Source organism: Neovison vison, chromosome 1 (genome assembly GCF_020171115.1).
Source record: "Neovison vison isolate M4711 chromosome 1, ASM_NN_V1, whole genome shotgun sequence".
Taxonomy (NCBI): Eukaryota; Metazoa; Chordata; class Mammalia; order Carnivora; family Mustelidae; genus Neogale; species Neogale vison.
In genome coordinates this window covers 213,820,616-213,834,322 of record NC_058091.1, presented here as the reverse complement: position 1 = coordinate 213,834,322, position 13,707 = coordinate 213,820,616, and the positions used below count along the sequence as shown (strand labels likewise).

At 39.2% G+C, this 13,707-nt stretch overlaps 1 protein-coding gene across 4 annotated transcripts in view; it reads left to right on the top strand.

The window, feature by feature from the left end:
- Positions 1-13,707, top strand: part of PDE8B (phosphodiesterase 8B) — a 239,164-nt gene that overhangs the window by 85,488 nt on the left and 139,969 nt on the right. Inside the window, exon 1 of one of the 4 annotated variants that reach the window (XM_044266668.1) lies at positions 11,248-11,302. The exons of the other annotated variants lie outside the window; for them this stretch is intronic. The gene's annotated coding sequence lies outside the window, so the exon portion shown is untranslated. Of the gene's footprint in view, positions 1-11,247; positions 11,303-13,707 lie in introns of those variants that run through there. 4 annotated transcript variants of the gene reach the window in all.

Genomic DNA, 13,707 nt, shown 5'->3' with positions numbered 1-13,707 from the left:
TTTTAATGATTTACATTTTTATGTTGAAGAGGACATTTCTGTTGTTTTCTACACTCAATATTCATTTAGATTTACTCACATATTTACATTTTCTAGTGATACTCATTTTCTTCTTCTGTGTGTTTTTGTCTTAGATCATTTGCCTGTTAACATCTCCTTTTATTCTTTTCTTGAATGCCAGATTCCTGTTGACAAATTCTCTCAGTTTTTGATAGTCTGAAAGTTTTACTTTGTTATTATTTTTGAAGTATATCACACTACTAGTTATCAAGTTCTAGGCTAGCCTGTAATCTATTTCAACATTCTGAAGATATCATGTCATTGTGTTCTGCCTCCCATTATTTTCGTCAAGAAGTTAGATGTCGGGCACCCAGGTAGCTCAGTGGGTCAAGCCTCTGCCTTCAGTTTGGGTCATAGTATCAGGGTCCTAGGACTGAGCCCCGCCTCGGGTTCTCTGCTCGGTGGGGAGCCTGCTTCCTCCTCTCTCTCTGCCTGCCTCTCTGCCTACTTGTGATCTCTCTCTGTCAAATAAATAAATAAATATCTTCTTAAAAAAAAAGTTAGATGTCAGTCTTATTATCATTGCTCTTTTAAAGCAATATGTATTTTTCCTTGGCTATTTTTAAACATTTTCCACTTTGTACTTTGCCTTCAATTATTCTCTTATAATATGAGTAGGTGTTGTTTTTATTGTATTTTTTATTCTTAGGGTTCATTGTATTTCTTAAATATGTGGCTTGACTTATTCCTTCAGTATTAGAAAAATCTCAGCTCTTTTCTCTTCAAATATTGTTTCTGCCCCATTCTATTTTTTTACTAGGAATGACATTGCATGTGTATACATGACACCTTTCTCTGTGTTCCAGATGTCTTAAACTCTTCACTGTATTTTCCATCCTTTGTCTCTCTGGACCTTAGTCTAGATCTTTTTCTCTGACATATATTCCATCCCCCAATTCTCTTCACTGGGCTTCCTATCCTTATTTACCTACCCATTTAGTGACTATTTTAATTATTATACTTCTCTGTGCTGAAGTTGTCACTTGTTATTTTAATAGTTTCTAGCCTTTTGCCAAAATTTTGTATCTTGTCTTTTAATTCTTTGAACATATTAACTGTGATTTTTTAAAATTCTGTGTATTGTAACTCCACTATCTGGATCTTCTATGTGTCTGTTTAATTATTTTCCCTTTTTGATTTTTTCCCATGATAACCTAGTTTTTTATTGAGTGTAGGACAATGTGTTTGAGTAACTTCAAAGATATTTTGATACTTAATGTGATGGCATATTCCTCCAGACAGAATTTACTTTTACATCTAGCTGGCAGCTGGGCAACGGACGGGTGATGATAATTTAATCAGTGATTGAAATGATTCAGAGGGTTTTAGCCCATGTGAAGGTTGATCTATTTCAAAGTCAATTCTGTTTTTAACAGTAGAGCAGAGGTCCTGACAGAAAACCCAAGGTCTTTACAAAATTCCTTATTGCTGGTCAGCTGCTGCTATCAGCATTGTCAATAACTGTGAGGGAATATTGGGGCCAAAATCCACATTCTTGCTTCTCACCTTCCTTTTGTCTTCTAGATCTTGGTCTCGCAAATTCTTACTATATTTCAGTGTCTCTAATACTTTGATGTTTAAAAAATATATATTCTATCCACATTTTCTGGTTTTTCTTGTAAGAGAATTGGTCCAAGAAAATAGAAGCTCATAGAAGATACATAAGTTGCTCCAGGTCATATGGGACTTAGAAGTAGAATCTCCATGAAATATTTTTATTTTATTTTATTTTTATTTTTAATTTATTTTATTTTTTAAAAATGTTTTAAAATATTTAATTAATTTATTTATTTGACAAAGAGAGAGAGAGAGAGAGGCAGCAAAAGAGGGAACACAAGCAGGGGGAGTGGGAGTGGGAGAGGGAAAGGCAGTCTTCCTGCCGAGCAGGGACCGGATGCAGGGCTCATCCCAGGACCCTGGTATTATGACCTGAATTGAAGGCAGACACTTAAGAACAGAGCCACTCAGGCACTCCATTTTTCTTTTTTCTTTTTGAGAGAGAGCAAGTGTAGGGGGGAAAGACAAGAGAGAGGGAAAGAGAGAATCTTTTTTAATTTTTAATTTTTTATTAACATATACTGTATTATTAGCCCCAGGGGTACAGGTCTGTGGATCACCAGGTTTACACACTTCACAGCACTCACCATAGCACATATCTTCCCCAATGTCCATAACCCCACCACTCTCTCCCTCCCCCCCTCCCCCCAGCAAACCTCAGCTCGTTTTGTGAGATTAAGAGTCTTTTATGGTTTGTCTCCCTCCCAATCCCATCTTGTTTCATTTTTTCCTTCCCTTCTCCACAACCCCCCCCCACATTGCCTCTCAAATTCTGCATATCAGGGAGATCATATGATAATTATCTTTCTCTGATTGACTTATTTCACTCAGCATAATACCCTCTAGTTCATCCACGTTGTTGCAAATGGCAAGATTTCCTTTCTTTTGATGGCTGCATAGTATTCTATATTGTGTGTGTGTGTGTATCACATCTTCTTTATCCATTCATGTACTGATGGACATCTAGGTTGGAAAGAGAGAATCTTAAGCAGAGTCCATGCCCAGTGCAGAACCCAACACAGGGCTTGATCTCACAACCTCCAGATCATGACCTGAGCCAAAATCAAGATTTGGATGCTTAACTGACTGAGCCACGCATGTGTTCCACCCCATCCTTAAGTATTTTTAAATAGAAGACACAGACTGGAGAAATCTGGGGCTACAAACAGCCTGCATTCCCAGCCATCATCATTCTTTGTTTTTAGGGTACGTCTGTGGATACATTTGAGAGGCACTGAATTGAACTCTCATTTTACAAAACTGATACCCAAAGTGATGTCATGATGTCTGTTCATGATCACACAGCTAGTTAATGTATGAGTTGGGACAGAGCATAGGCCTTTGATCTGCAGTTTTTCCCTATTACACCTTGTTGGCCCCAATTAGTTTTTATGATTACTCAGGGACCCAGGCCTGCATCTCAGCTTTAGTAAGACATCTCAGTGGTCTAAGAGGATCATTTTTGTTTATAGGAAATTTGTCCTTGATTTACCTAACCATTTATGAATGTCAGCTCTTAACCTGCTTTTCCCTTACCTCCATCTGTTTCCTTTTCTTCTCTGGAGTTTTACATTGCCACTTATGTCTTGTCTTTGGCTCGTAGGTAAGTCCACACTGGAAGGTATGTATTCTAGTAGAGTGGCTTAAGACACTGCTTAATTAGCCCTTCTTCTATGACTGGATGTAGTATGTCAGATTTTGCGGAAGGCTTTGGAAGATAAGTTGTAGAGGAAAATGGTAAAATGAGACCTTTGAAGAAAATTTTAGTGTCATGATTAGCCTTTTCATTAAAAAATAATCCATAATCTTTTCCAGAATTGCTAGTAAAGGCTTTTAACCTTTGTGGTGTGTCTGTCACTCGCTCAAGTACATGGTATATATTTATAGATTCTTCTGTTAAATTCTAAGCAGAATCACGAGTTTGGGATTGGGAATAAAGCGGGCCACAAGTATATCTATTCCAGCATCTTCTCTTTGCAAGGCCTAAGAACATGGTGTTCTGTGCTTCTGTTACTAAAGGGAAGACATTTGGGTGATTACAGGAAGAAACAGCAGGGCAGAGTGGAAGCATGGTTGGTCTGTAAGCCTAGAGACCTCAATTTTGTCCCACTGTGACATCTCGCTTGTGTGTGATTTTGAACTTATCCCCTACCCTCTTAGGCCTTATTTGGCAATTTATAAAATGAAAGAGTTAAAAAAGGTGATCCCTTTGGTGTCTTCAATTCCCAAATTCTTGGAAATTATCGTTTACCAGGAGGTAATATGTGGAAGAATATTTTGTAATAATACAAGGAAAGATGTAAAGCAGTTCTTGATTTTTTGTGGTATCAGAGTGGGGGAAGGTTAAGTTAGCTGATCTAGAAGTTGGCATTTGTGTTTTCATATAAGCAAGTCAAATTTTGGGGGCCACGTTTCGATGCAAGTTAAAGGAAGAGCTTATGCTTTGATGATGCAGCTTATGAAGTTAAATTATAAATGTAAGGCACCTAGTTAGTTTCTGGCTCACTGTGGGGCTCAGTAAGGATTTTCCAAAAGAATGAATGAGATATCATCATCGTAATTTATATCATTTATTAAATGCCTGCTGTGCCATGCACTGGAGATCCATCCATGAATAATAGAGACCCGGCATCTGCCCTCACAGGGACATGTGTTATTGCCCTTAGTTACACGTGGTGAAAGGAATTTCAGATTTAGTGTTGTATTAAAAACCTTTTACCGAATAGCAACATTGGCAGCTTTAGTTTTCCAGCATCCTGCATTTTGTGCCAAGGAGCAGAATAATCTTCCATTTACAAAAGGTTTTTTTGCATGTAAATGATGTATTAAATTAAACACCCACTCACCAATATCTGTGAGTTTTAGTTGTAGCAGATGGATATGGGTGTTGGGTGTTGGGATACGCCTTTCACAGATGATCATTTACTGGTTTTCTGCCTGTGGTTGGATGGTGTTGTCATCTGTCTTCAAGGATCCTCCTGCCCTAGACAGTTTGTGGTTATGGTGGCAAAATTATTACATGATAAATATCACGGTGGATGTTTAACAGAGGAAAAGGGATGGCAATTAAAAGAGTCTCAAATACTTTTGAAGGTTCTAGCCATTTATGTTACCGTAGTCCAGGAAGGCATTTGGTATGTGTTAAGGGATATAGTCACTGGGACAGTTTTCCTCTCCCTCCAACAAAGAAAAAACTTCTTTCTCCAGACCTTCAGCAGCACTGGGGATCATCATTGTAAAATCTTTGGAATTTGATGAGCCAAAGTAGAATCTAGTTTTGATTTACAGTTTTGGATTTCCAGAGAGACTGAGCAGTGTTACATAATTTTTATAGCCTATTTGTGTGTGTGTTTTGTGAAATGCCTGTCCTTTACTGTCCCATTTTTAATGGGGATGCTTGCCTTTTAAATAATTATCCTATTAGAGTTTTAAAGAACTCTGATGAGTATGGCACTTTCTTTCTTATCATACATTACTAATATTTTTTCTCTGTTTTGTAATTTTATATTTATTATACTTTTTATATATTTATTTTTAGGAGTAATAATCTATCAGTCATTTCCTTCAGGATTTATGTCTTTGGTGTTATTCTTAGCAAGGCATTCCAGGCCCTGGAATGATAAAAGTATTCATCTTTACTTTTTCTTCAGTGTTCTTATGTTTTTTTTTTTCCAATTTAAAATTTTAAACTACGTGGAAGTAATCTGGATGTCTTGTGAAGTATGGAGCTAACGTAATTTTTCTCTACATGTTAACCAAATGATCCTATCATTAGTGAAATTATTGAATTATTCACTTCTTGCTCACTGATACAAAGTGACACTTTTACTGTTCACTAAAGTCATACCTCCAAAATGGCATGGTTCTAGCAGAGAGATGAATGAAAGATAATGGAAAGCTTAGGAACACACACGTGCACATACACACTGTATGCACACACACAAATGTATACCTGAATATATTTATATATTTCATTCTTAGACTTTCTGTTACCTTCCGTTCATCTCTCTGCTAGAACCACAGTGTTTTGGTATTTGTATCTTTGAAGTCTATTGTTAGTCTGCCAGAGCAAAATACTCATAATTCTTTCTTTATAATTTTGTTAGTCGGTTACAAGTAATGATTCTTCTTTAAGATTTGAGAAATATTTTACAACTTAAAAAAAAGTTGTGCCAGAGTATCTATAGTAATTAATGTATTGATTAATTTAGGGGAAACATGATATCTTTTTAATACTGGCTTCCCATGCAGGAAGGCAATATATCATTCCATTTATTTCAGTCTTCTTTGATGCCATTCAGGTAGTCTGGCATGTAGTGTTGTACGTTATGTGAAAGCATAGGTTCTGAGTCAGAGCATCTGACCTCAAATCTAAATCAAGCCTTTTTTTTAGGTTGTATAGCAGTGAGCAATTTTTTCCCAGTGACTGGAATATAGTGGGTAGTCAGTAAATAAATGTTTGTTGACAAGGGAAAGAAAGCAAAAATGAACTATTGGGACTTTCTCAAGATAAAAAGCTTCTATACAGAGAAGGAAACAATCAACAAAACGAAAAGCCTATGGAATGGAAGAAGATATTTGCAAATGACATATCTGATAAAGGGTTAGTATCCAAAATAGGTAAAGAACTTATCAAAACTCAACACCCAAAAAACAAATAACCCGGTTAAGAAATGGGCAGAAGACATGAACAGACACTTTTCCAAAGACATTGAGATCGCCAAAAGATGAATGAAAAGATTCTCAACATCAAAACTATGATGAGATGCTACCTCAGAACAGTCAGAATGGCTAAAATTAACAATGCAAGACACAACAGATGTTGGTGAGGGTGTGGAGCAAGGGGAACCTTCTTATACTGTTGGTGGTGATGCAGACTGGTGCAGCCACTCCAGAAAACAGTATGGAGAATCTTCATAAAGTTAAAAATAGAACTACCCTACAACCCAGAAATTATACTACTAGGTATTTACCCAAAGGATACAAAAATACAGATTTGAAGGGGTACATGCACTCCAATGTTTATAGGAGAATTATCAGCAATGGTCAAATTATGGAAAGAGCCCAGATGACCATCTGTGATGAATGGATAAAAAGAGGTGGTATATACATACAATGGAATATTACTTAGCCACCAAAAAGAATGAAATCTTGCTGTTTGTAATGACATGGTCGGATCTTGAGTGTATTACGCTAAGTGAAATCAATCAGTCAGAGAAAGACAAATACCATATGATTTCACTCATACATGGAATTTAAGAAACAAAACAGATGAACATATAGGAGGGGGAAAAAGAGAGAGGGAAACAAATTGTAAGAGACTCTTAATGACAGAGAACAAACTGGGGGTTGATGGAGGGAAGTAGGTAGGGGGATGGGCTGTATGGGTGATGGGTATTAAGGAGAGCACTTGTGATGAGCAGTGGGTTTTGTATAAGTGATGAACCACTGAATTCTATGCCTGAAACCAATATTGCAGTATCTGTTAACTAACTAGAATTTAATTAAAATTTTAAAAAATAAATGCTGAAGAAATGTTTGAATGAAAGACTTCATGGTGGCGCAGTTGGTTAAACGACTGCCTCCGGCTCAGGGCGTGATCCTGGAGTCCCGGGATCGAGTCCCACATCAGGCTCCCAGCTCCATGGGGAGTCTGCTTCGCTCTCTGACCTTCTCCTCGCTCATTCTCTCTCTCACTGTCTCTCTCTCTCAAATAAATAAAAAAAAAAAATAAAATCTAAAAATTTTTTTTGTTTTTGTTTTTGCTCTTGTGAATCACCATCCAGTGATTGGCATTGTCAGTTTTTCGGATTTTAGCCATCCTAACAGGTGTGTGATGGTATACTCACTGTTTTAATTTGCAATTCTGTAGTGACAAATGATGCTCAACATCTTTGCCCCTGAGTATCTTCTTTGGTAAGGTTTCTGTCCAGATATTTTGCCCATTTTTCAGTTGGGTTGTTTGTTTTCTTATTGTTGAGTTTTAAGTGTTCTTTGTATATTTTGGATACAAGTCTTTTATTAGATAAGTGTTTTGAAAATACTTTCTCACTATCTATGGCTTAACTTTTCAGTCTTTTTCGCAGCTTCTTTAAAGCAGAAGATTTCGTTTTAATAAAGTTCAACTTACCAATTTTTTCTTTCATGGATCGTGCTTTTATAATCTCCTTTTTTTCATTCCCTAAATTCCCCTCATAAAGATAGAGAGAGCAATAATATTAGTGAACCATGTAACCTACAAGGAGCATCTTTTACAAAGCACAGCATCACAGTATGTCTGTAAACTCCACAATATGAGCAGCTGGGCAAAACCACTGACAGTAACAAAGGGCTCCTAGGAAGAAATGGCTGAAAGATGGAAGGACTACTCCTCCCGGAGGCTGGGAGCCCAGATATTGCCCACGAGCACTTGTCCCCAAAAATGGGGGGTACTCCCACAAGGAGCAGAAAGCTTAGAGAGTTGGTGTGAGAACAATAGCCAAAAGTGGAAGGTGCTTCACACCCGCTTCAAATGGCAGACAATGAAGGCATACATGAAAAATATGCTCATAAAACAGAGGAGAAACTGCAGCCTAATATTTCAGAATTAGGTAAAAGAAGTTAAGAAAACAAAAGCTATGAAAGAACAGCAGGAATCCAAATTAGAAAAACACAGATTAAATGACTGAGTAACAGAGATATGAAAAAGAAAGTTAGTAATTCAGAAAAGTAGAAATAAATGCAAAAAATAAAAAAAAATAAACCCAACTGGAAGCACTGTAAGAATGAATAAACAATGCAGAAAGCACTGTAGGGGAAACAGATATTGGAAAGGAAGAAGAAAAAACAGAAATGAAAAGGAAAATAGAAAATTTGAAAGAAAATCAAGATATGGAATATAGGCAGGGGAGATCTATATATATGAGTCTCTGAAAAAAAATGAAAATGAAAGTGAAGTCAATGAAATAGAACATACATTATCAGATAAATTAAAGAAAACCTTCCTGGGAAAAATTCTGGAATCTACCTACAGAAAGGGAATATAACATATTGGGAACATTGCCCAGAACGGACAATACCAATACATATTCTGGTAACATAATGCCCATAAAGGAAAAAAAAATCTTTTGGGGCATCCAGGCAAAAAGACCAAGTCATTTTTAAAGGAAAGAAAATCAGACATTGGACCTTGACCACAAGGCTTTAAGCCAGAGACAATAGAGAAATACATTAGAGATAATCTGGAAAAGAGTGAAGCAATTATTCTATATTCAGCCAAACTTACCTTCAAGTATAAAAAAACCACAAAGAGTTTCAACATGACAGGAATCAGGGAATGAGTTTCCCATGAACCTTCTTGAGAAATTTTCTGATGACATATATGACTACAGAAGATTTGATTTAAAGGCTGGTGGTTGGCAGGTGAGACCATGGGTGGCAGTAGCTTTTGTTTAGACCTCTGGTTTTCCTGGAATTTCGTAAGTATTCTTGACCCAAAGACAGCTGTGGAAATTAGCTCTGTTGTCCCTCAGTTGGAATACCATTTCTCTTCTGCTCAGATGTTGGTCTGGACCCTAGTCGTTTGAGTTGCGATGGTTTCATATCCTTTCTTTTGGGAAGCCACACACCATTGCATGTGTAACTGGTGTGACCTGTTCTCTACCCAAAGGATATCTATTATCAGATCTCTTTCTAGTATCAACAGGAGGAAGTCATGTGTTTCCATTGGATTCTTCCTGTGTCAAGCATAGAAGAGCTATTTCAGCCTTGTTTCAGCAATTTTATTACATAAGCAATAAAAGGCAATTTATTGGCTTACATAAGTGGTAGAAATGGCTTTGGCCAAGACTTAATCTGTTGGTGTGATGGTGCTGCAAAAGATCTGATTTCTTTCCATTTTTCCACTCTGTGCTGATTTCTTTCCATTTTTCCACTCTGTGCTCCAATGGTGTCATGTCCATTCTTACATGGTACCAAGATGTTTTGAGCAACAACCTGGCTGTGTTTCTTCTGACTATCAGAGAGAATGGAGAGAGGGAGAGAAAGAGAAGCTGTTTCTAAGCACTGCTTTGGACAAGCCTAAATGACTTGACTACCCCTGACCAATCAAGGTAGCCAGGGTATTTAAGGCTTAGTCATAGTTATATAAATTCATGTTTTGTTTAGAACTATGTAGATCCCCAAACAGGAGTCAGTAAGGCCCGGGATGCGAGAAAGAGGGAATGGATGCTGGAAAGCTGTCAACAAAGGGATTTTTTAGATGAATGTTGAATTTTATCAAAATACCATCTTGGCATTTCTTGAGATGATCATGTATTGATTTTTCTTTTACTGATTATGGCGAGTTACGTAGGTGGATACCCTGATCTTGAATTACAGGGAGAAAACCTACTTAGCTATGCCCTGTGGAAGTAACTGAGTTCTTGGAGGAATCAGCTGGTTTCCTTTTTTTCCTTTTTCTAGCTCTGATTCAGACGTCTCTGACTCTCCTCAGCCCTCTGATACTGGTGTCTCCAGAACTCTGTCTTTGGTCTCCTGCTCTTAGTGATGGCATATTTTTATCCGCCTCTCCTCTCCACTGGTGTCTCTGTCTTTGAGCTTCCTACTCATGGATCCTACAACCTGACAAGCTGGATATCCCAGAGGCATCTCAAACTCTGCATGTCAACCACTTAACTCATTATCTCCCATACACCTTCTTGACCTCCTGTATTCGTTACAGCCTCACCCAGTCACTCAGACCAAAATCCTTGAATCTCCATTTCTTTTTCTCCCTTGCCCACCTAAGTCTCCGTTGATTCTATGACCATATCTGCCTCTAATTCATCCTCTTATCCGTATCTCCTACCACTGCCTCTAGTGCAGGTGCTCATCATCTCTTATGTACACCAGTGGTTCTCCAGTCTTGGCCGCATCCCCATCAGCTGGAGGGTCAGTCAATACACACATGGCCGAGTCCACTCCCAGAGCTTCTGATTTAATAGGTCTACAGTGGGCCTGAGATTTGCCATTTCTAGTAAGTTCCCGGGTGATGCCAGTGGTTCCAGGACTACATTTTGAGAGCTGTTAGGCTTGATCATCACAGAAGGTTCTCTCTGATCTCTGGCATTCCAATCCTGACCCTCTTAATCTATACACTTCAACCAGAGGGATTTGGCTAAATATTAATCCAACATTACTAAACCTTTGTCACCTTTCTCAGCACATCAAGACCATGGCCCCATGACCTGACTTGTTCCACCCTCTCCAACCTCAGTGTTGCCCATCCACAGATGCACTGCTTTTCTTTCACATTCTCATGGTGTTTCTAGGGTCCTGAAATGCTCCTTACAACAGTCTTCATCTGACTAGTTCCCACTTCTTTATCATTGAGGTCTGCTGTGATCTTCCTAGAAGTTTGCCTGAATTCCCAGATGAAGCTAAATGTGTCTTGCCTGGGTTCCCATAGCTCCCTGCAGGCACTGCTGGCTTATTTCTTACCACCATTATTGAACTGATTGCAGAGCGCTGTGCTCTCTGAGGGTATTTTAATGTCTTGAGTACAAAAAGGTGAGAGCCCGAGGCTCGCCAGAGTGAGCCTGTAGGCGGAGCTTTAGAACAAGTATAAAAGGGAGCTTTTCACCTCCGTTCTTCTGGGCTGTGAGAGTGGCATTCAGCCTTTTTTCTAGCCAAAGGAAGAGGAAGATGTGAGGATCCAAGATAGGTGGTGAGTTTCAACTACGTTTTAAAAGAAATATACTTTGGCTGAGTCAAAAGTAACCTTTAGGGATTTAATTTGTGTCCGTGTGTGTGTGTGCGCGCGCGTCTGCGCGCGCGCTTTGGAGTTAAAAAAAATTTTTTTTTTCTCCGTCAGTGGACACATTTTTTCCTTACCCCTCTAAATCTCTGGGTTTCTAGGGGAAAGGAGAGTGTGGCTTCCTTCCTCTGCCCAGCCACACCCCTGTGAAAAGGCCGTTTCTGCCCTTCTAGTGCTCCCTTGTCCTTGTCTCTAGATTGGAAAAGTATTTTGGAAAAGAAGAAACAAGATGGCGGGAGCTCTCCCGTGACTTTTGGCGTAAGCCCCCGTGGAACCAGAGGGCCAGGGCATGGGAGAGACTTGGCTGCCACTGGCCGCAATCTTAGAGTAGGGGTCTCAGGACTCTTGGGATACAATCTCAGGCGACTGTCTTGCTTGCTGGCTTTCTGATAATTGTGTTGCGGTTTTAATTGTGTAGTGTCTCACTTCAGTCTTAACATTTTTAGGATATGAATTGTACTTTCTATGAGTAACTGCTTAGAAATAATTGTTTATACCAAATAGGTCAAGCTGTATTTCAAAATGGGCTTTTGGGGGCACCTGGGTGGCTCAGTTGGTTACGTGCCTGCCTTCAACTCAGGTCATGATCCTGGAGTCCTGGGATTGAGCCTGCATTGGGCTTCCTGCTTAGCAGGGAGTCTGCTTCTCCCTCTGCCTGCTGCTCCCCATGCTTGTGCTTATTCTCTCTCTCTCTCTCTCACTCTCGTACTATCTCAAATAAATAAACAAATAATCTAAAAAAAAACCACACACACAAAATGGGCTTTTGCATTTTGTGAGAGACTTCTCATGAATTAATTTTAAGTTTGATTTATTTACTTATTTGACAGAGAGCAAGAGAGAGCACAAGCAGGGGGAGCCGCTGGCAGAGGGAGAGGGAGAGGGAGAAGCAGACTCCCCACTGAGAAGGGAGCCTGACCAGGGGCTGGGCTCCATCTAGGACCTTGAGATCATGACTTGAGCTGAAGACAGACGCTTAACCAACAGTTCCACCCAGGAGCCCCTGAGTTACTTAATTTTAAATGGGATTTTTTTTTTTTTTTTAATTTGAGAATCTGCTTGACACTGATTCTTTAATTCCAATGTCCATGTGATCCATGGACTCAGGGACTCATGGTTGCATTTTATGCCAGGGTGAGTGGCCCTGACACACTAGAGACGGGAAAGCATATGTGGCTGAATATTTGATGCAGAACTAGATGTGGTGAAAAAAAATAGAGTTATTTCAGGGTCACCGGGGCCATAGTGTGAGATTGTCCTGTAGCTGAGCAGGGGAGACGTTTTGCTATTGCCTCTTTAAGGCAACTCTAACTTATGAGTGATAAAATTTAGGACAGGGGCAGTATGGATAATTGAAATCCACAGGAAATCTCAAACTCATTTTTAGCAGATGGTTTCTGTTCCCTTGCCCATCCAATCTGTTTACCAGAACTGCTGGCCATGTAGCAGAATTGACTGATTTGAATATCATCCCCCTTCACTTTCTCTTGCCTTCATTTAATGTTCACGAAAAGGCATGCAGTAGGCTGGAAAAGCATCAGAAATGCTTGGGTTTTTCCACAGTCTGGATAACTGCCTCCTGAATAATTAGAGATCAACTGTGCTTAGTTCGTCGTCTGTTACACAATGTAATTGTAGATGCTTGAAGCCATTGGGCAGTTTTATTATCAGTAATATCCCTACTAAAAGTGTGTTGAGGGATGTCCCCTTTTGTGGTTGCCTTTAAATTCCTCTGCTTTCCAAGTCAGACTCTGGGTTTGACCTTTGGCATGTGGAAATGGTGTTACGTTTATACATATTCAACCTGGTGATACTGGCAGAATTGTTATATTTATGAACGGTGATGCCTTGATTTTTGGACTGCATGTATAATGTAAAGCCTTTTTGACATAATCATAATATGAGTGCAGCTGGGTTTTTGTTTTCCTCCAAAACCGATTTTCTGTAGGCCTTCCTTGTGCTCACCTTCTTTGGGTACTCACCCATTTTGTGGATTATATATTTTTTAAAAGATTTTATTTATTTATTTATTTGAGAGAACATGATAGCCAGAAAGAGAATGGGATGGAGTGGGGTGGGCGGGTGGGGTGCAGGCAGAGGAGAAGCAGGCTTCCTGCTGAGCAGGGGGCATGATGGGAGCTCGAGGGGCTCAATCCCAGGACCCTGGGATCATGACCTAAGCTGAAAGCAGACATTTAACCCACTGAGCCACCCAGGCGCGTCCCTCATGGATTATATTCTTGACCATTTTTTTTCTTTTTCTTTTAACATCTAATTGGTATCAGGCAGAGTTCTTTTCCCATGGCTATAGATGA